This window comes from Euprymna scolopes, chromosome 19 (assembly GCF_053919585.1).
Source record: "Euprymna scolopes isolate OS-2025 chromosome 19, ASM5391958v1, whole genome shotgun sequence".
NCBI classification, from domain to species: domain Eukaryota; kingdom Metazoa; phylum Mollusca; class Cephalopoda; order Sepiida; family Sepiolidae; genus Euprymna; species Euprymna scolopes.
In genome coordinates, this window is record NC_136500.1 from 65,440,660 (window position 1) to 65,464,557 (window position 23,898).

At 38.5% G+C, this 23,898-nt stretch overlaps 1 protein-coding gene across 2 annotated transcripts in view; it reads right to left on the reverse strand.

Annotated features, from left to right (window-relative positions):
• LOC145240166 (meiosis 1 arrest protein-like) overlaps window positions 1-23,063 on the reverse strand; it is a 644,978-nt gene extending 621,915 nt beyond the window's left edge. Inside the window, exon 1 of one of the 2 annotated variants that reach the window (XM_080103755.1) lies at window positions 22,980-23,063. The gene's annotated coding sequence lies outside the window, so the exon portion shown is untranslated. Of the gene's footprint in view, window positions 1-22,815; window positions 22,847-22,979 lie in introns of those variants that run through there. The other variant, XM_080103756.1, reaches the window with a different exon arrangement.
• Between the last annotated feature and the right edge of the window lie 835 nt (window positions 23,064-23,898).

Consider the following 23,898-nt stretch of genomic DNA (forward strand, 5'->3'; position numbering starts at 1 on the left):
CACACACACACACACACACACACACACACAATGAGATTTTACATTTTTTAGGCAATTATGTGTAAACACCATGAAAATCTTTATGGCAACAAGAAATAAAATTATTTTAGAATTTAGAGTGGGAAAATAGTTTTACATATATATTTAACATAAAATAATTCCCCATTTTTGGTTTATTTTTTGCTATGTGGGATAAATTTTGTGTTTTTTTTTATTTTGGGGGAGTCTACATTTTAGCATATTACATGTGATTTTATTACCTTAATTAAGGTTAGTGGTAAAAAAAAATTTTGGTTAACTCCTCTAAAAAGCTAGAATATTCAGAAAGTGGATGATCATTTTACATTAAATATAGATACTAAACTGATCTCTTACTTGAAATTCTAAAATTATTTTTTTCTTTCTGCAAATTTTTTTTTATGATTCTAATCACCTAAAAAATGTAGAGTCTCATTTTATTTTTCCTTGAGGAGGATGGTGATTCAGCAAAGGATGTCAATTTACAAATTTACTTAATGTTTTTAAAAATTGTCTATATTACAGCTAATTAACATTCACAATCCGGTTCCTATCAGATAACAAGAGATAAGCAATGTTATGTCTGGTGATAAAGAAAATAAAATTGGATCAGGCTACTGCTTATACCTTACTTCCACAGGTTGGTGAACATGACTTACAGAAAGCCAAAGGTCAATCTGTAACGTTAGACATTATTAACATGTAGACACGATTGCAAGGAGCCAAAGACAAGAAAAGAATTCAATTCACTTTATTTCGAGTTTACAAAACAGACATTTATTTACAGGTACTTTTTAGAATATTGCTTTGTCTCTGGTTCAAAACTCTTCTTGTAGTCCAATATACTTAACAAGACTCTGCTGTGTTGAACACGATACTCTGTATTTGTCCGATCATGTTTAGGATTAGTTTTTTCTGTCGCTCTAACCCACGTGTGTAACACGTCTATCTCTGTTTCTAATCTCAAGGGTCAACATTTTTTTCTTTATTATATTTTTTCTGCTACCTTTAACTTTGAAATAACATGTCTTTTAGGTTGGTAACCATTTTGAAAGAAGATTTCCTTTGGCCGAGATGCTAAAGTTTGAAATTGCATTTTTCTTTTGTCTGTCAGATAAATAATTCTGGTGTTAACCAGATCAGACTGTCTTAATATACTGGTTTCCTGATCTAAAATGCATCAAACATTGATGTTATGTCTTTTTTTTCTTTTCCCTTTGTAAAATTCAAAAACAAAAATTTTCCTCTACAAAACAATCAAGCCAAACACTATGAAAAAATATTTCAAGATATAAAAAAACTTGCAGCGTAAAAACTTTTTTCAAAATTACTGGATTCAGCATAAACTAACCCAAAAAGGGTTGATATGCCATAACACAAAACAATCAAGCCAAACATCATGATTAGAACTTGAAGCATAAAAGCTTTTTTTTTTTTCCAAAATTACTGGATTCGGCCTGAAATAAACCAAAATGGGTTGATATGCCGTAAAACCAAAACACCCAAACCAAACTCCATGAATAAATATTTGAAGATATAAAGAACTTGAGGCATAAAACCTTTTTCCCAAATTATATGCCTTAAAACCAAAACAACCAATCAACAAATTTGAAATTTCATTTTCATCACTAAGCATGCATGTTTAACGAACACATCTTCATCAGTAGATCCTTCTTTAGTAGATCCAATGAAATGATTAGGTCTTTTTTCTTAAATGTTAAGCCATTTTCTTAAGAAAGAAAAAGTCACAGAAATTAAGAAAGAAAACAGGTGACATACTAAAGTGAATATCGATAAACAACGCTTGTCATATTTACAAGCGAAAATCCATTCTCTGGTGAATTCATTCTTGAAGCAGGAAATATTGGAATGATTTATCCTGGAAGAAATATTTTGAGTTTTGACAAAGATTTTACCTGATAATTATTTTATTATTAGAAGGAAATCAGTTGGAAATAAAATCGTTAATAAAAAAATAATAATATTAACAGACAAACACAAACATAACATATATTAAAAGTGCTTCAAGGCTAACATATTGATGAGATTTTTCACATTTTTCAAGTATATTTCAAGATCCCTATTATTATGTAATAGGAACTCTGTGTGTGTGTGTGTGTGTGTGTGTGAGTTCGTTCCCTACGGTCTCAAAAATGAATGGACCAGTTTTTATGAAATTTCACATGAATGTACTTTATGTGCCTGTCAGAGTTCTTAGATAGTGTTTCTATCAGAATGTTTCCGATACGAACCAACAATCTGATGAAAGAAGGAACAGGTGATTTTGAATAAAGTTAACACCTTACACAGCCTAACATCATAAATGCATTTGCAAAGTTTTATTACAACATAAGCCGAAAGGCCCAACATATAAAATCAACAGTAGCGTCTTTGATATGACGGGTGCGTTCGGAATGGATGTTTGTTTAAAATGCAATTGCACCATAATACTTGACTTTTTTATTTTAAACTTAAATTCAAACCATTATTATCGCACAAGCAATAAAGCATAAAATCAACAGTCGGTTCTTGGTTATGACAGAGGCACATTGGAGAGAAATATTTCTGTTTAGATCATAATTGAAGCATGATACTTAACTTATGCATTTTAAACTTTCTTTTTTTTTTTTACTCACCAAACAAGGCATATTGCCACTTGGATGTAAGGGGCTACTAATTGGAACCATGTCGAAGAAAGATTAAGATGTTAGGTTACGTTACATTTGAACTTCTGCACATCAGTACAGTTAGGGAAGCAGGCAGCACGAAGGGAATTCCAAAGTCTAGCTGTTTTAGGAAAGAAGCTATTAGAGAAGAAAGCTTTCTGGCATTTATGAACTTCAGTGTATGGGCATGATTTTGTTGTTAAATGGGTTTGTCGGGGATATGTACGTTGAGGGGGGCACAAGTGCAATGAGTTCATCAGAGCACAATCCATTAAAATACTTGTAAAACAAGCACAGAGATGCAACACTGCGGCGATGGGACAGGGGTTGGAGACTAATTGACAAAATGAGACCTATTAGATTGGAGACCTTCTTTAGACCCTATCCAAGAGGGAGAGACTAATGGTAGATGCACCAGCCCAGATGTGGCAACAATACTCCTTGCATTGGCAAATAGTGGCTTTGTAGAGGTATAGGATACTCTTGAGTGTGAGTAGTTTTCTAGCATGACAGGGAGAGCCCACCTTCTTTGCAGCAGCCTTCACAATGTCCTCAATGTATATTTCCTAAGACTGCTAAGCTGAGGAGTTTGAAGGAAAAATTCTTAGGTGGGGAGTTATTTGTCATGGATAGCGGTGGTTGGAGAGGTTTCTTGCAATTGTTAAAGGAGAGAAGCTTAGTCTTACTAGCATTAAATGTTAACATCTATTTACGGACTGATTCAACTATGGTCTGGAGGTCATTTTCTAAGTATATCAGGAATAATAGTGGTCCAACAATCGACTCCTGAGGCACTCCCGTATTAATGTTATGTGGCTTGCATGAACATCCATCAATGACAACCTTGATGGTCCTATTGTATAAGGATCTAATTATATTTAGTATTCGTCCAGTTATACCGTATGATTTAATTTTAATTAGCAGCCCTTCATGCCAGATTTTGTGAAAGGTCTTGGAGATATCTACAGCCCTGGCTTCACCTGCCTTATCTAGTGCATTGTATATGCATTCAGAGATGACTTAAAATATCTGCAGTAAAGCAACATTGCCTAAATCTATGCTGTTTGTCAGGAAGAATATTAGCTTTTGCAAAATGGTGGACTAGTGCTTGATTGGTTAGAGTCTCAAACATTTTAGCGAATAGGGGGAGGAGACTGATAGGGCAATAATTGAGAGGGTCAGTCCTTTTACCAGAATTCTTGCGATTCTATACATTCCTTGGTTATTTCAGCATGCCTTCTTTTGGCTGTGGCTATTTCTCTCTTACAATGATTTCTAACATCTATAAATTTTTGCCTATTTGTATTTGATTTATAATATACAAACCGACGGAATGCATGCTGTCTGTGCAATGGCAGTTTCACAATCTGTAGTGAATCATGGAGTGAGTGGAGCTTGCTATAATACATCCGTGTGGGGACATGTGCTTCAATGCCTACTTTGCATCATTCAGTTGTCTTGTTGACACACTGTTCAGCATGAGAGAGAGAGAAGATATTGATTTATGGGGTATCTCTGATACGTTCTCTGATGGCTTCCCAGTTGGCTTTTTTTGTAGTACCTTGTTGTGGTGAGTAATGGCTCCTCACTTTGGGGTTGGGATTTAAGTGAGATGTCCACTGATATCACTAGATGGTCTGCATTTCCAAGTGGACTGTGGGCTTTAATTACACAATCCTCAGGAACTGTGGTAAGGAATAAGTCTAGAAATGAAGCTTTTTTTTTTTTTACACGGTGGTCAGCACTTATCAAGGCCCGGAAGCCACTCAAGGATAAGGGTTATTGCAAGTACAGTACGTTAGTGTGGAGATTTGATGAAGTGTTTACTTAAGGGGGCGGTTCATTAGGAATTTGTTCACGTTGGACTTGAAGACATCCAAGTTGTAGTCAGGTGGGAAGCAGGCAGACGGAACAGAGTTCCACAGGCATGCAGTTCTAAGAAAGAAGCTTTGTTCATGGAATCCACGTTTTGATTTAGGCACAGATAAAGAGTGGGGGAAATTTTTCACAGTGGATTCAGCTAGACGGGTGTTTTTCGTGAAAGATTGGTGGGGGTGGGGACTAGAGATTGGAGTTCAGACGAGCACCTGCCATGGAAATAACGATAAAACAAGGATAGGCTCGCAACGTCTCTTCTGTGGGAGAGAGGTTGCAGGGTAGAGAAAAGGGCATCCCACACTAAGCCACGAAGTCTATTTTGTACTCTGTCAAGGCAGGATAGGCTGTTTTTAGCAGCTCCTGCCCAGATATGGCAGCAGTATTCCATCCTTGGACGTACTTGGATTTTATATAGATAGAGAATTGCATCAGTAGTGAGATATCTTCTGGAGCGGTAGAAGGATCCCACCATCTTTCCAGCGACCTTGGCAACAGACTTGATGTACGTGTTCCATTTCAGATCAGGAGTAAAGGACAAACCCAGAAGCTTGTCAAAACAGACGAGAGCCATCCATTTCAATTGATGCCAGATGGGGATCAGAACGTTGATGATGTAAAGATAGGAGTTTAGTTTTAGATGCATTAAAGGTAACCAGCCACAACTTCCCCCACTGAACCACGCACTCGAGATCAGAGGAGAGAAAATCAGAGAGAACTTTGTCATTTACAGCTTTTGATGTGTTGCCGTAGATGGTCGTGTCATCAGCATAGATGTCAACGAATGATTTAAGTATGTGTTTAGGGAGGTCATTGATGTAGATCAGGAAGAGAGTTGGGCCCAGGATTGACCCTTGAGGGACTCCAGCATTAATACTGCAGGCCTCTGATTTTTGTCCATCGACCACTACTCTTATGAGCCTATCGGAGAGAAATGATTGAGAAAACATTTCCAGTTATACCGTAGCTGGAAATCTTGTGAAGTAGACCCTTATGCCATACCTTGTCGAAGGCCTTTGATATGTCAAGAGCAATTACCCTAGAAAGGAAGCCTTTGTCAAGAGATTCACTAATCCTGTGAGATATAACCGTTAGCACATCTGCGGTAGATCTTGCAGAACGGAAACCATATTGTGTGTCACTAAGAAGATTGTTTTTGCTAAGGTGGTTTACTATTTCTCTATTTAATATGGATTCCAGCAACTTAATCATAACACACAGGAGGCTTATTGGTCTGTACTGAGAGAGAGATGACTTATCACCTCAATTCTTTAATACAGGGCATACTGATGAGGTTTTCCAGGGAGTCGGAAAGCACTTCTCCTTAAGGCAATGCTTAAACAGTTTCGTAAGTATGGGAGTAAGTTCTGGTTGAAGCTTTTTTAACACTATAATTGGGATGCCGTCAGGGCCAGTTGCTTTACTGGAATCAAGGTTCTTGATTAGCTTGGCGACCTCATGCACAAATACAAAGCTTGCTGGTGATCATGACCTGGGAGGCGAATTGGGAACATGACTGTCTGTGTGAGGGAAGTGATTATAGAGAAGCTATAAGTAGAACGTCCAGTGTAACCTGAGAAACCAAGCCAATTTTTATGGTGGACATTAAGTCACCAAACACATCGATTTGAGTGTTGCTATCTAAGGAGAGTGCTGCATCTATACTATCAGAGACATGATCGATTAGGGTACAGTCCTGATTTGAAGGAAATGGTATAGAAAATATAAGTAACTAATGCAGTGATTAAAGGCTAGTCGAAAACACAAAGGCCTGGTCATTCGATTCCAGACATTGATCTCTAATTAAGGAGAGCGTGCTTCAAATATAGACTCCAAGCCCCTACATATATCTATCCAAATCCTTACGACAGAGAGGGAGGTATCATGTCATGTTAAAATAGTTAGAGGGGATTGAGGAGTATAGGTTTGTTTCACTTAATGTTAAGATATCCAGGGGAGTTTAGTAAGAGGTAAGACTGTACATCATCTAAATTACTTCTAAACCCATGGATATTTGTGAATGCAAGCCTCAAGGGAGGAGGCGAATTGGTTTTGTTTAGGTGGTTGTCTGGTTTGATCGTGGTATTTGTTGGGGGTCGTCATTTCATTATGCTTTTTGTTTAATTGGGTGGTGAGAAAGTGTTGGGCAACATGGGCCAGTTTTGATGCCAAATATACACACACAATAGGTCCATTAGTCGAGTCTTGTCTAGGAAGTTGTGGCCTTGTGAAAGCTCATCAGAGATAGCCGCCGGGTCGCTTTCCATGCACAACATGGCATTACTATACAATTGATGATAGAACACTGCTCTAAGCGCTACCAAAGAGTTAGGGTTCCTGTAGTCGGAAACAGCAGACAGGCAAACTATCAATCAAGTACATTCAACTTCCCACATAAGACCAGCCCAGACCAAGTGAGTGAGCACAAGTAGCACGGAAGTAAACCCAATTTGCTCAGTTTGTGATAGAAAGAAGTTGGGGATAGAGGAACGGGATTCAATGTCCTAGTCAGTAAACAAAGCCAAGCACAGGATGGCTTCGGTAGGTCTCTGGTATTGTACCTCTGTGCCCGGTTAATAGACAAAGGAGTGTGAAAGCCAGCAACAGACGGAGCCTATCTACTCCTTAAGCAATTTAGATTTGCAAACCTTTGTTAGAGTCACCAGCTCTAGGAAAGTTGTCAACCATGACTAAGGAGGCCTCCTTCACCCAGTTTTAATATCAGTTTTCTTTCTCCTAAATGGATGACCTGACAAGATCTATGAACACATCACTCTGAGAGGGGTAACCATGCGCCAGGTGTTTTTGCGCCCCCCCCCCCCGCATGAATAAGAATATTAAATATCCTACTTAAATAAAGTTTTGCTCTATTCTAAATAAATAAGGATAGAATTAGAGATAGATTTCCTCTCTAACATTAAGAAGAAACCATGTATGTATTAAGTATGGTGAGAACACTAATTTGCTTTTAGTAATTAATTTGTTTTAAGTGAATAAAATAAGTATCCGGATATGCAAGAAATACAAAGCAAAGAAATAAAAAAATAAAAAATGGTGTATTAGATTTACATATAGGGTATATTTCTCATGAAGTTTATCTCCCCACGTCCTCTACCCGGCTGGAAAAAGCGTGTCGGTGGCCAGCTAAGAACGTGGCTCGGGACTATCAAAGCCGACGCTGAGCTTATTTCGGGCCCGCTCATCTATGGCCTGTCTCGTTGGAGACGTGACTGGCTATTGCTCACTTGGGATCTTGCCTCCGATCGCCGGGCTTGGGCCGCAGCGGTACGAGATGTGCATCTTCATGAAGCCGACTCAACTCCCCCAGGGTGAATGTCGTTTCAAACACAAACAAACACAAACATATAGGGTATATACAACACGGAATAGATAAATGTACTTAGCTTGCTGCTGTCCTTGGTGTGACCCAGGAAGGAAGGGGTTACCTAACAGACCAGTGTCCCCAAGTGAAATAAATTTGGGGTGCCAAGATTACTATCAATATCAGAGTAGTAATAAAAGAGGGGTGCCTTAAGAGCCAAGTGCGTTCTTTTCAGGAGTCCACCCGTAGTTTTATTTCTTGTATTTAATTGGAAGGATAATTTTCAATTTCTTTTCTCATATTAATTTCAAAACATACAAACTCATTTTCCAAAAGTAATGAATGCTAGAAAAACAGTTACACATTTTCCAATTTCTCTACTGTATATATATTGCAAGTTTCATTTGCAAGATAGAAATCTGGAAAGTTTTAAGCAAGTAGATAGCACGGAATATAGAAAAGAAAAAAATTAGTAATATTTACAGGCTCAGAAATTTAGTTTTAGGCAAGATAATAATGTATTCTTGGGGTTTTTTTTTACGTCATTATATATAAAAAAATAAAAAAAAGGGAGTATGAAACATCTGTTGCAGGGCCGAATGTCAGTGGCAATCAACCCTACAACTAAAAGACGTTACAGGCAAAAAAAAAGATGAAAAATGACTGTGGCAAAGAAGAGATGACAAACGCAGTAGGTATCGTCGTGAACGAATATGAATCTGTTCAGGTTTATTTTTCTTAAAGAAACTGATTAGTGCTAGGAGGTATGGCTGAAGGTTGGAGTCCAGCTGGTGTTTGAACTGGCACAGCAATGAGGTCGTCGCCAGTGGCTACAGGAAACACGTACTGGCTTGAAAAGCTGGACTGCTGGGAATCGAGCGTGTCAACGACGAGTGACTGTGGCTGCTGCTGCTACTAGGTTCAGTTATCAAGTTGGTCGACGGCAAGAGGCTGCTGCTACTGCTGGGCTCGACCGTTGTCTGGGGAGTTAGCCAAGCCCGTTCCATAGTGGTTTGACTGCTGCTGATGCTGCGTTGGGTTGAGCCGTTGGTGGGGTGATCCTCACTGCCTAACAAGCCCCTGGTTGTAATAACTCGCAGTATTTATACTCATCTGGCAGATGTAGTTGTAAACATCATGGCTTTGCAGCGCTGGTCATTTTCATTCTTGATTTGTGTTTGTTTTTGTGTCTTTAAAGTGCTGTAGGGAGTCATCTGTTTGAGGTTTATATTCATGTGTCATATCAAATTGAAGCTGGGAAAGTTGTGAATATTATTCTAGCGGAAATTGTACTATTCAGAGTTCCATGGGATAATTATTCACGTTGAAGTACTTGCCGAAGGGTCATCAGCTGTGGTTTTTAGTTTTGAATTGGGATCTTTTTTTTTGATGAGTGGTTTCTTTTGGTTAAAACCGCGATACATCGATTGACCATCATTCAATTACAGGCAATGTCAGGTCTCCCTGCTAATAAATTATATATCTTTAAGGAGAAATCGCTATGTTAACAAAATTATATGATTATTTCTTGTGTGTGAGATGTACATGCATTTCAATATTATTTAAGTAGGTATACATCAAATATGGGATTTAGATGTAGACACTACATCATCTACACAAGTTTTTTAGTTAGAAATGAACATTCAAAAGAAAGGAAAGGGGACAATTTTTTTTTCTCCTTGCAATATTTTCATTTTTAAAATAAGTTACTTTCTAGTATATTTTTGAAAAATACTTTTTGCTAACATGTTTTCAGTAGACTATTTCCCAATAATTTATGAACAAATTCAAATAACAAAGACAAACAACTACAAATCAACTTTGTTTTAAAAGAGAAACAAATCTTTAGTTGTTTCAGTATTGTCAATCAATTACGAGGAAAACATAAGGAATAGAAAAATCTTCTTGTGTAATGTTCAACCTGTCTCCTTTAAGTTTGTTTTTATTTCTGCAAAAGTGTATATACAACCTATACAATATACAGTAACCTGAAAATTTAAAAAAAAAAAAATCTAAATATTTACAATAAGAGGATAATGTAGTTTGCTTTAAACATTATTTAGTGTGTATATAAAGACAGTTTATAGAAGGCAATATAATGTAGTTGTAACAGAAACACAAACTGAAACAAAAACATAACGGTGAAATGAGTTTTGCAGTTTCCACGTATTTAATTAATACAACATAAATATATATACTTTTTGATATTATATCATAATTTTACTTGCGTCTATGTAACTTAATGGAAGTTCTGTATGATATATTTCAGGAAGAAAATTTGTTCTTCATGTGTATGGTCAACCTTAATTCAAACTTGCCCGTAAAGGTGATTCAGCAGAAAATTTGGAAATCAAAATTAAATTTTTTTTTTTTTTTAATTTTGCTTCAAATCCATAGTTCATCTTTAATTTTATTAATATTTAGAAATATTAAAAGAATCAGAATCGGATTTGGTAATTATATCGAAATTGTGCATTTAGAACAGAATCTTTAATTGTATAGGAATTGGTGAAAAATATTGGAATCGTCCCATCACTAGTCTTGACACTTAAACATCGTCTGATTTTTTTTTAGAAAGCAGGGAAAACGACAATGGAAAAGTTTAGCAGAAGTGCACCCCCCCCCACAGAACAGTGTTCCGACTAGACAACAGATCAATTTCTTCACAAATATGAACAAGCTAGTGAAAAAGAAAATAGATTGTTATTATATAACAGCTCAGGTCTTTACATTGCATGTGAAACAGTCGTATTTGCGAGTGACTTTTCCAAGTGGTGACTAGAAATAAAACGCTTATCTTTTGGCAATTGTGTGTGGATTTTTCACCAACAATCTTCCAAAGCTTATTATTGAATAAAAAATGCTTTTTTCAATTTTTTGTTTTTAATAAAACGAGCAAAGTCAAATTATTTAAATAATAAAAATTTAATAGAACTATATATTCTTTTTTTTTTTAACGAAGGATATTTAAAAAAAACATCCGAAGAAATTCAAATGTTTATACCGTCAAGTCTCAACATAAAATTTGGTACATATTTAGAATTACACTTATTTAAAAATATAGAAAAGTCTTATACATTACATACATTTGTACATGTCATGTTCCAAAATCATGTGGGTTTGGCTAGTAACTTTTGTATTTGGCGAGAAATGAAAATATTTAGTTGTTAAAGGTCAACTAAAGATAAATTTGTCCGTAGAGTCCTGCAGCTACATATATTTTAATAAGTCCCTATTTATTTGCTTGGGGATGAGGGAAATGTTTTTATTGTGGTTTTCTTCATCAGTGCAGGGTCATGTCATAATAAATATGATATTGCCTTTGATGATAATTAAGGAAATGTGGCAGAACATCCAAGTGATCTCTTAGTACTCGTTCCTACAAGTTGCTATCATCCATCTTATGTTTTATAAGTATTGGGAAGTAATTTCTTGCTAAAATGTCAATTGAAAATAATAGACATGTTTGCATCTTCCACACTTCTCATGAAACTTGCTACTCTTATGTAAAATTGTGCGCTCTTTTTGATTATGCAGTCAAATCTGATGTATCTCTTTACCATAAGCCTTGAATTACAAATTCAGATGTACAAATTTCAATTTTTTTTTTAAACTGGCACATGGTATCATACAGTGGGTGTTTATTTATGAACAAAACTGTGTTATAGTGGTATTCAAATATAGCTTTGAGAATAGGCATTTTCCTGCCTCCTCACCAAATGAGAGCTTAATCTTGGTTGTAGCCATTGAATGCCTAAAGAGCATTCATGGCCGGTATTTACTACTCCCCTCAACGAAAAAAAAAATTGAGTAGATATGAATTAATCTCAGAAATAAATCAAAGAAAATTTTTCATATAGATTTTGGATTTCTGTAAAAGATGGAAATTCCCATAGTCGACCAGAACTTATGCATTTTGAGACAAATCCAATTTTCAATTTTGTAAATCCTCTATCTGGCCAAAAAAATACCCGTTTTCTGAGATGCAACCATAAATCGTACTCTACATGAATCCTCAATGTAACTTTCACAGTACCAGGATACCAGGAATCCTGATAAGCAACAACTATATATTCACTAGTTGATGGTTATTTTTGTCATTTCTATTCTATTGTTTTACTAAAAATTCAATTATATAAACAAAGAAATAAAACGGTAATTTTTTACCTTGTTTCCACCTTAACATTTAAAATGATTACTGTGACAGGTTTTAGGGTATGCAGAAAACGAATATCACATTTAAATTTTCTGCAAATAAGTAGATTTCTGGATATTAAGCAATGTCATTTCTTATGTTACACTGGTGGCCATATTAGTATGCGCAAGTGCGCAAACGCAACCCCGAGAAACTATACACAAACGCGCATACCAAGATGGCCACCAGCAATAACATAAGAAATGGCATTGCTTAATATCCGGAAAACTACTCATTTGCAGAAAATTTAAATGCGATATTCGTTTTCAGCATACCCGAAAACCTTAAAAGGTAGTCATTTTAAAAAAAATGTTAAGGTGGAAACAAGGTAAAAATTTACAAAATGCATCACAATGAAATTCTTTATTGAACCGCCTAATTATTATTATTATTTAGATATCCTCACTTAAAACAAAAAAACAGGTTTGTTTTACAGATTCGAAAAAATGGTCTTGACAACGAGTTAAAACTAAATTCAAATTTCACAATATCTTTTTCATTCAATTGTTAGGTGAAAGTACAGAATAGTTAACAAAACACCCTTCCTTCCACATGTTAATGGGTTTCTAAAAAATAAAGTTATTATTTCAGCATAGTAGCATAAGTGCACAAGTACTTTCTATTTATTTTTTTTTTTTACCTCTACAAAACACAATTCTACCTTAAGTAAAAGTAAGAAATTAAACGCATGTTTTTAACGCTTTTAGTACATGTGTACTAAAAGCGTTAAAAACAACAAAATAGTATTGTTTGGAAATCAAACTTGAAAAACCTAAAATTATTTTTTTTAAATTGACAAACTCAGAATAAAAAATAACTAAAGATAGGCCCTGAACTGGCATCTAAGCTTCAGCCTCTGTCTTATCGACAAAACGTTGCATCCCTCTGCCTGTTCTACAAGTATTTTAATGGTGAATGCTCTGACGAACTGCAGACACTTGTGCCCCCACGACGTAGACACCCTCGACAAACCCGACAGGCAGCTAAATCCCACCCCCACGTAATAGAGATCCCTAGATGTAAAAGATCTTTCTACTCCAGTAGTTTCTTCCCCAGAACTGCTAGACTCTGGAATTCCATTTTAGGTCCCTGCTTCCCCAACTGTACTGACATGCAGAAGTTCAAGTGTAACATAAACCGACATCTTGCTGCCCAAATCCCAACATAGTGCTCCAGTAGTTGCTGCCCCTGATAGTAGCCCCCTACACCAAAGTGGCAATGTGCCTTGTTTGGGGTGAAAATGTAATAATAAAAAAAAATAAATAAAAAAAACCTAGTCTAGTAAGGCAAAAGCAGAAAAACAGTTTTTTTATTTTTAAGAGAATACTTTAGTCAGCTCAGCGCATTAGCGAGCCGTTTTTCTGTTAACCGGATTTGAATTTCTAGAAAAGATAACATTTTAAAGAAATTTCCGTACAATTAATAATTATCAAATGTTTGCATATTATACATGAAAATAATTCTGAAACTATTATCTATATGAAAATGGATGATATATGCTGATTTACCTCATCAATTTTGAAATATTCTTTGTCAACTTTGCACGGTCGTAACTTTGCTTCCTGTGGTTGTAAAAATATAAATCAAAGTCCAGTAGAGATGGACTTCTGTGCTTATATAGCCTGTAAAATTTCAGCCATATCCAATCAAATTTGACCCTGCGCATATGTATCCAAACGTAATGTATGAAATGTAAACATTGAAAAAACAGTTTCCCTTTTTGTTGTCATTTTTTACCGTTTTTTTTTTTCATTTTTAACTCGGAGCATAAAAATATTGAACGCATAAAAGAAAAATGAATAAACATCATTGGAATGCTTATTTTATTCTCTTCCCATCAATGCAATTCTTTTAAAAATTGACCTACAAATAAAAAAGATATGACTTGTTGAAGCACATTAGGTACGTAATATTGCTGATGTCCACAAAAATATAGCATACGCTTGTAATGCTACTATTATACAAGATGACAACCTTAGGATTTTGCAGTTCTTGCAGGGACATGTCAACGTCCGCATTACAATCTGAAATTTTTCCAAACGGGCAAACAAGTTCTGCATGTTTCATGTATTCCTTCATAGGAGGAAATGGCAATAAAGATGTTGTCAGTGTAGATACAGATAAATTTAAAAATATGAAATACATGATCAATAAATTTCTGGAACATTTGAATGGTATTCCTCAGTATGAAAGATAAACACAAAAATTTAAAGAGAGAGGGAAACACTAATTACGAGGCTGCCAAAAAAGTAAACTCAAGGTTCTTTTTCTTTTGCTGTATATGGTAAGTATCTAATATTCTTTTTTAGATTCCATGATCGAATGAATGGATGGCATTTTATATAAGATTCTTTTCACTGTAATATATGTCAATGCTATATTTTATTCAATAGTATAAACCATTTGCCATTGTTGAGCCCTTGTTAAATGTATTAGATTTCCACCAATAATGCTTGAGCAGGTCATATAGTTATGAGCAGGGTTGCAGAGTCAGAGCCGGAAGGAGTCGGAGGTTTTAGCTGGAGTCAGAGTCGGATTTCTAAGAGTACGAGGAGTCGGATTTCTAAGAGTACGAGGAGTCGGATTTCTAAGAGTACGAGGAGTCGGAGTCGGAATTTTTTATCCGACTCTAATTCCTTAAGTCCAATAAATTTATTTTTTTACATAGTTTTCCTGCTTGGTTTTACCAGCTTTATTTTAATTACATTTTCACACCAAACAAGGTACATTGCCATTTTGATGTAGGTGGCTACTATCAGGGACCTAAGTTGCAGGTATACTATGTAGGGAGTTTAGCAGCAAGATGTCTGTTTACATTACACTTGAACTTCTGCATGTCAGTACAGTTGGGGAAGCAGGAACCCGGAAGAGGGCTTTCTTACATCTAGGGATCTCTACTGTGTAGGGGTCGGACTTCTTTGCTTGTCGGGTTTGTCGGGGGTATTTTCATCGAAGAGGCACAAGAGCTTGTAGTTCGTCAGAGCATCCGCCATTAAAATACTTGTAAAATGAGCAAAGGGGTGCAATATTTCGTCAATGAGACAGGGGCTGAAGCATAAATGACAGTTCAGGATCTATCAGGTTAGCGAGTTAGCGAACAGAAGCATGTGCTCTATCCCAACCATCATCAATGGAACTGCGGTAATCTCGTCAGCATCAGACAAAGCCAAATTCTTTGCCAAGAACTTTGCAGCTAATTCTACTCTATGCGATCAAGGCCGCCAACCCCCCATATTTCCTCCTGTATTAGAAAACACACTATGCGACATACAAATAGCTGTGTGTGATGTTGCCAAGCAAATCAAAAAACTTGATTCCAGTAAAGCAACTGGCCCCGACAGCATTCCAATTATAGTGCTCAAAAGTTCAACCAGAACTGGCTCCCATACCTACAAAGCTCTTTAAACATTATCTTAAGAAGAATTGCTTCCCAACACCCTGGAAAATCTCATCAGTATGCTCTGTATTTAAGAATTCAGGTGATCGGCCATCTCCCTCTTAGTACAGACCAATATCTCCTGTAGTCAACCACCTCAGCAAAAATAAGCTTCTTAGTAACACACAATATGGTTTCCGTTTTGCTAGATCTACAGCAGATGTGCTTACGATTATTTCTCATAGGATTAGTGAATCTCAACGAAGGCAACCTTTCTAGGGCAATTGCTCATGACATATTAAAGGCCTTTGATAGGTATAGCATAGGGTATAGCATAAAGGTTTACTTCACACAAGATCTCCAGCTATGGTATAGCTGAAAATATCTTCTCAATTATTAAATCATTTCTCTCTAAAAGGTTCATAAAAGTAGCAGTTGATGAGCAGAAATCAGAATCTCATAGTAATTATGCTGGAGTCCCTCAGCAGCCCATCCTGGGTCCAACTCTCTTCCTGATCTATATCAACGATCTTTCAAATCACATTCTTAGATTATTCGTAGACATTTCTGTTGATGACATTACCATCTATGGCAGCACATCAAAGGACGTACGTATTCCATTTTAGATCAGGAGTAAAGGTCAAGCTCAGAAGCTTGTCAAAACATGAAGCCTCCCCAAAATGAGAACTATTCATTTCAATTGATGCAAGATGGGGATCAGAACATTGATGATGCAAAGATAGAAGCTTGGTTTAGATCCATTAAAAGTAACCAGCCACTTTTTTCCCCATTGTACCACATGCTCAAGATCAGAGGAGAGAGAATCAGAGAGAACTTGGTCGTTTACAGCCTTTGATATGCTCCATAGATGATAATGTTATCAGCATAAATGCCTACGAATGATCTAAGGGTGTGATTTGGAAGATCATTGATATAGATCAGGAAAAGAGTCGGGCCCAAGGTGGACCGCTGAGAGACTCCACCATGAGCTTCAGATGTCTGCCCATCAACCACTATTCTTACGAACCTATCAGAGAGAAATGGTTTAATAATTGAAAAAACATTGCCAGCAAACCATAGCTGGAGATCTTGTGAAGTAGGCCTTTATGCGATACCCTATCAAAGGTTTTTGATATGTCAAGAGCAATTGCCCTAGAAAGGAAGCCTCCTTTGAGAGATTCTCTAATCCTATGAAATATAACCATTATCACAGCTACTGTAGATCTAGCAGTTTTTTATGGTTTTTTTTCACTTCCTTGAGTAATTTAATGTTAAGAACGACTTTCAGAATATTGTGAGATTATCTCACCTCGGTTTTGCCCTTGGCAGAGTGAAAGAAAGCAAACAGAAATCACAACAGGCTCACCTTTGTCGATTGCGTGACACTGCTGTCCGAACTTTCACTTTCTGGTTACCACTTGATGCGTCTTCTCTCCACTCCAAAACGAACTTCTGCAACTTTAGCTTTTCTCTCCCCGAATCTGACTTTTCTCTTCTACAAATACAACTTCTCTGCTCGCAATCTAACTTCAGAATGCCCTCCTTCCCCAAATCACTCCTCTTTTATCTCCAATCAGGAGCATCTCATTTGCATACCTCGTGGTCACCCTGTAGGCATATAAAGAAACAGGGCAGCCATTTTTGTTTCTTTCTTCTTCATTATGAACACGAGGTAAGCCACACAAAAACGCGGTCGGCCGTTCTTGTTTTTTTTTTTCTTCATTTACACCACACGCCCCCCTGATCTTCGAGATCAATAGGATACTTCGTAATCCTCCATCCAAGCAGGCTGCCTCCTCTCACGTCGAGGCCTCTGGGGGACAACTTCTCGGGGGTTAACGTTTTCAGGTTCACTACAACGCGGGCCTAAGTCAGGTCGAGCAGCATCATTTGCTTCTCGGTAGCCCTCGATTTCTTCTTCTTCACTGCCCTCACTGCATACCGGCAATGTCACACGACGCAGGTCTAAGATATGCTGGGGAACGCCATTCACCATCACATTGTTCTTCGACTGCAATCCTGTTACGACCCCTCTTTTCCAACGAGTGGTACACTGTGCATTGGGGGGTTTCACCCACACCTCTTCACCTACTTTGATAGTGGCTTCTTCACTCTCAATTCCTGCTGTTTTGTTGCACGGATGCCGCCACTTATATGTGAAAACGGCCCTATGAGGCACAGTTGTCTCATCTTGTTTGGTCTTCGGCGAGATGTTATACCAAAACACCGCCTCTATGGGTGATACGTTGGTTTTTTCCGCAGTGGCTTTAATGGTGCGATGATTCCTCTCCACTATTCCGTTGCCACTCGGCCGATACGCTGCTCTGAAAAATTGCCTTACTCCCCACTTATCGCACACCCCTTTAAAGGCTTCTGATCGGAAAGCGGGGCCATTGTCCATTAAGAGTTCCTGAACCGGCCCTCTCTCCAAAAATATCTCCTCGATGACCCCTCCGATCGCCCATGCAGCTTCTGCCCTGATCTCTCTCCAGATGGCAAACCTTCCCGGTTTACAGTCGACCATCGACAGATACAATTTGTGGAGATAGTGTGTCACATCAATGGCCAATCGCTTCCAGTCCTCCGCAACGTGTAGCTCTCCTGCTTCGTGTCTGGACAGTCCAGGGTCAATTGATTGTCACTCTCGACAGTTCTCCACCACCTCCCTAACCTCCTCCTCGGTGGTCTCCGGGTAAACCTCTCTGGCTAGGAATAACGTTCGTTCTCGACCAAAGTGGTGCATTTCGTGTGACTCTTTGACTTCTTCCCCTGCACAACATACCGAGAAGACCTCCTTTCCCTCCTGCAGCCAGGCCTTCTTCACGCGTGTCATCGAATCCGCCTTGTTTTTTTCTGACGGGACCAACACAACAGATACTCTCAACTGGAATTCCGCTATCAGGTCGGTGAGCGCTCCGAGTCTGCGCTTGATCAGCATTTCCGCAGCACCCCTGATCTTAACTCTCTTATCGCCAGTTACTGCCGACCGAATCCACGACGCTACCATTGCCGAATCGGTTTTGACTTCAATTATTTTCAATCCCCATTTCAGGGCCAGATTGATTCCTTTTATAGCGGCATCTAGTTCTGCTACGTTGATATGGGAGAAGTCGTTTTTTCTTAGCCACGCCGCATCCTCCACAGTTACACCTCCTATCTCTAGTATGACGCCCAACGCCAGGTTACTGGCCTCGCACCAAACCACACCCGCGTCTTCGCCGTTGACATGCTATTTCCCTTTCACTGGGTCCTCATTCCTCACTCTCGCAATGACTTCTTGCAGCATGTTCATGACCTCCTTTGTCACACGGCCTTCCCAGCCATCAGTGCCTGTTTGTCGTTTAATAAAGCTGCATGCTATCCTGAGCCAGCCAGCGATAGGATAGTGCCCGACCAGCCTCCCGCAGACTGAGAAGAGTTCTCGCCTCGTCAGCTCAGATCCGACTTCGGGTATTGCATTCCCTCGTTCAAAGACAAGGCTTTCTTTTCCATCTCGCCTTAGTTTCAACCCCAGCACCGCTTCTCCATCTAGGGCCTCCGCCGGTTTTGCGGTTAACCCATACTTCTCGACATGGCTTCTTACTTTCTCTGCTGTCACCTCTGCCTCCTCCACCAGGATGTCGTCAATGTACGAGCTAGTGGCCTCCTCCACTGTACAGTCTTTGCTCAGCACTGTCTTCAGCACGGCAGTCATAATTTTGGGGGCTGAACTCAGCCCAAAGCCTAACCTCGTCAGACAATACACCCGCCCCTTGTACCGGACCAGTTGGTACTGCCAGAGTTTTTCATCTACATGGATCTGCCGATTTCAGATCGACAATCTTAGTGGCCCGCCCCATTCTTCTCCATTTCCTCATGACCTCCTCACATACGTCGATCCCCGTTCCAGTGTGGCAGGCTACGTGTCTGTTCAATTCCCTAAAATCCAGCACGGGCCTAATCTTGTTTTTGGTAGGCTGAACAACCGCCAGTAGTGGCAACACTCCTTTTTCTTCCCCTGTCCACGGTTGCAGAATTCCTTCTTTTATCCACCTCTCCACTTCTTCCTCGAATCCTTTTCTTATTTCTCCTCGCAGGGTGTTTTCGTAGCAGCCCACCTTATTCTGTAGTTCTGGGGGCCCGGAGATCCATTTCCATTCCACCGTCCACCTCACGCCATCAAACTTCGCCAGGAAATCTTTGTCCTCAATGCAGCAAACCTCCGGTTTTGGGGTTCTGACGGTTCTTTTACCTTCCACTCCTGCCATCCTCACTGCGCCGAGATGTCCAAACGTCACTTGTCCCCCTCTTAACGTAGCGCACCCCCCTCGGTTAATTGCACTCATACCTATAATCACGTCGACACCACCGACCAGATGATTAAACACTAGGGCTTGCAGTCCAATGGGCACCCCTTGCACTATTACTTCCGCTGTCGTCTCTCCTAGGCAATGCACATCCCTGCCATCCACGGTCCTAATAATCCTGGTTCCGCTCCATGACCTCGCGACATTCCTTGCTAACAGCGTTGTAGTGCAGCCTGTGTCGACAAGGGCTATGGCTCTCTTCCCATTGACTACCACCGGTAACCGAGGCAATGTTCCATCATGCGCCATTTCCACACAGAAGGGGTAACCACTGGCGCAATAGCTCCCCTTCACTCGTTTCCCTGGTCCCGTGCAGCAACACAATAGCGGCTAATATGCCCCACTTGTCCACATCGGTAGCATGTGATCCCCAGTCTCGGCTCTTTGCAGTCCTTGATCAGATGAGGACCCTGGCACCGGAAACACTTGATGGCAGGTCTCCCCTCCTGTCGCCTTGCCGGCTACCTCTCATTCAAGTGAGGCCTCATGCACATATTTCCACTCACAGCTGCAGCCACGATTGGGCTTTTAACATTTTTCACTAGGACTTTGGCGTGGACCAAGAGATTGTCCACTTCCATAGAATGGATCCCCGTGATTCTCTGCATGTTCGCAGAGATTTCCTCTGGGAAGCCGTTCACTAGGTACAGCTTTACCGTCATCTCCAGGCTCCTCCCCACGTAACCAGCCAACCCTGCCAGTCTCCTGATCTCTGCCGCAAAGACGTCAACGGACTCGCCGGTCCACCTCAAACTTGACAGCTTGCCAAGTGCTTCAAATGGGCCCTCCGCGAAGGCCAATTTCAGCCTTTGCTCCACTAAGGCAAGGTCTTCCTTCTCTTCATCTCGCATCTGCTGGTAAATCGTGAGGGCTTCCCCCTCTAAGTATAGCGGCAGCAGGGTGACCACATCTTCTATCTTTTGCAGCTTCGCCACCATTTTTAATTTCTCCAGTCACTTAATCAGGTCACCCTCCCCAGTAAAGGGTCTCAACATCTGAGTGCTCAGTCTCCACTCAGCCATGTTAATTGCTTGATGCGCCGAAATAGCTTGTCGATTGCGTGACACTGCTGTCCGAACTTTCACTTTCTGGTTACCACTTGACGCGTCTTCTCTCCACTCCAAAACGAACTTCTGCAACTTTAGCTTTTCTCTCCCCGAATCTGACTTTTCTCTTCTACAAATACAACTTCTCTGCTCGCAATCTAACTTCAGAATGCCCTCCTTCCCCAAATCACTCCTCTTTTATCTCCAATCAGGAGCATCTCATTTGCATACCTCGTGGTCACCCTGTAGGCATATAAAGAAACAGGGCAGCCATTTTTGTTCCTTTCTTCTTCATTATGAACACGAGGTAAGCCACACAAAAACGCGGTCGGCCGTTCTTGTTTTTTTTTTCTTCATTTACACCACAACCTTTAAACTTCAACGCAAATTTTATTAAAGTAAAAAAGATTCAACTTGCAAAAGATGTGCCATCTTCAGCTTCTGCCCTAACAGAATGAGTAACACCCGTATTGGTAGTAGTCCATGGTTTATCTTCGCGTTTGCAGGATCCAACCTCCACACTGTTCAGAGAATAATTGCAACAAGTCAATGAGTTAGTGATGCCTTCTACTGATGAACGCTGTGAGTCTGGAAGTCATCATGGAATTCACTGAGAATAACCGCCCGAATTGCAGCCAAAGGGCAGGTCAAAATGTAGACCTTAATTTCGTCTCTGAGAGACATTATTTTAAGTAATGAAGAAAGTTAATTAGTTCGTAGAACACAACAGTGTGCGATGAATAATATTTCGGTCAACATAAGGGAATTGATGTTTGCAAATGATAACATTTCACCCCACATTAGAGCATTAATACGCTTCAACGAGACAAAAGGGTTTGAGGCTCCATTGCTGTCTTTCTGAAAACTGATGCCCTCAAAATATAAAATAGCGCCAGAATAGTAACAACAGTTAGCGGCAGTTAGTAACAACATTTAATTTGATTGGTCCAAAGAAAATCGTGGCCGGTCAAACCGACAATGCGATGTCTGCTTATTTCTGCAGAATTTTTGGTATTATTATACAAACACCGTGACAGCATTAGGGTTAGGGTTAGGGTTTATGGTTAGGTTTATGGTTAGGGTTAGGGGTTAGGGTTAGGTTTAGGGTTAGGTTTAGGGTTAGGGTTAGGGGTTAGGGTTAGGGGTAGGGTTAATTCGCTGTCACGGTGTTTGTATAGTTTTACCGAATTTTTTACGATAGACACCCCCAATCTCCCATGTTAAGAACAGCTTTTAGAATAAACCGAGAAATTAGTAATGTGCATAGTTTTTTCCCTTCCTTGAGTAATTCCATGTTAAGAACGGCTTTCGGAATAGACATCCACCCAACCTCCCCATGTTAAGAGCTGCTTCGGAATGAACATCCCAGGAGAGAGGTGAAAAATATTTGCCCCAAATTTAACTGTGATATTCGTTGTCAACATACCCACTCGCAAATACCATTAAAAAAAAAATTGGAGGGGGGGGGCGTCAGTCGCAGAAAAGTGGATTATTTTCCGTTAGATGGCAGTGTTAGTCGCAGAGAAATATATTGGTTTATCGCTCGTGCGTACAGAATGGCGGCCAGTGAATTACAGTTCATAGGTCTTTACCTTGAAAACTACTTGTCACTGCAAAATTTAAATGAGATTTTCTTATTTAACATAGTCGAAAAACTTCAAGTCACAATTTTAAAGAAAATTGTGGAGGTGGACCGAATGTAAAAATTTACCGAATTAATAAATAATTGGCACTTTTGCAGTTTAACTTTCACAAGCAAAATTAGAAAGCCATTCTTAAAATTAGGAGGGGTTGTTAACTTTTACGTTGCATGAGGAAACTCATTAAAATGAAAGCAATTAATTTCCCTGTGGGTGTTAAAGTGCACTAGTGCCAAATAATTTAATAATGTTTTTAGTTATTCATCGACTAAAACTAAAAATGTTCACAAATTTAAAGAAAACAATGCGAAAAAATATTGAAGAAAAATACCAAATGTGAAACAAAATTCCATTCGTTGTCGTCATCAAAATTGAATTGAGATTTTATGATTTTTTTTCAAAAAAAAATATATATATAAATACAAAGCCATTATTTTCATTAAACAACACAAAAAAAAAAAATAATAGACAAACTTATTTTTTAAGTGCACTCACCTAAATATTGATACATTCCTAAAATGTGGAGAAACGAGATTAAAATTTTATTTTAAAATTTTATTTATGCTTCGGGTCTTTCCGGATAATTCCGGCATTATTTCATTTTTTTTTTTTTTTTTATAAATTATGTGTTTTATTATTTTATTTTATAAGATTCCTTACAAAACCATTATAATTAAAAATTAATGTATAAATTTTAGCTGGTCATAATATGAGGAAAATTATTTAAAAATAAAAACTGACTTTTTTCCCGAACGTCAACGAAGCGCTTCCGCTTCGGCGCTTCATGACGGAAAACATTTTTTTTTATTTTTTGTAATTATTATTATTATTATTATTATTATTATTATTATTTTTAGAATGCATTATTTTGCCATAATTATTGCTTTTTTTTTTTTTTTAATTATTATTGACTTTATTAATAATGGATGCTTTTACAGGTCATCCCATATTGCTGCCAGTGTTTTAGCTTGATAAAACTTCTTTGCCAAATTAAGTTAACAGCCAAATAGCAACCACACAAAAATGGGTGCTTATTCAGATTGGCACTTATAGCGATAAACAAAACAAAAAAAAAATGAAGAAAATTTTTTATATTTACCTACTTGTTACAGAATTAAGATTGTATATTGCAAATATCACAAAAAATGATCAAGTAGTTTTATTTTTTGTTATTTTTTTTTACGATAAACAAATTTGCCGCCTTTTTTTTTTTTTTTTTTTTTACCAATAAGTGACTGACAGACGAAGCTATATTTCTCTAGAGATCATAATAAGTGAGGACGGTAATCAGTGATTGTTTTGATAGTTTCCACGAGCATTAGGGTTGTCTGCCCTTGTCCACTGATTCGTTGATTTCATTTTTTCACCCTCATCGAAACAGAGTAAAATTTGATTTTCTTGAATAAAAAAAAAA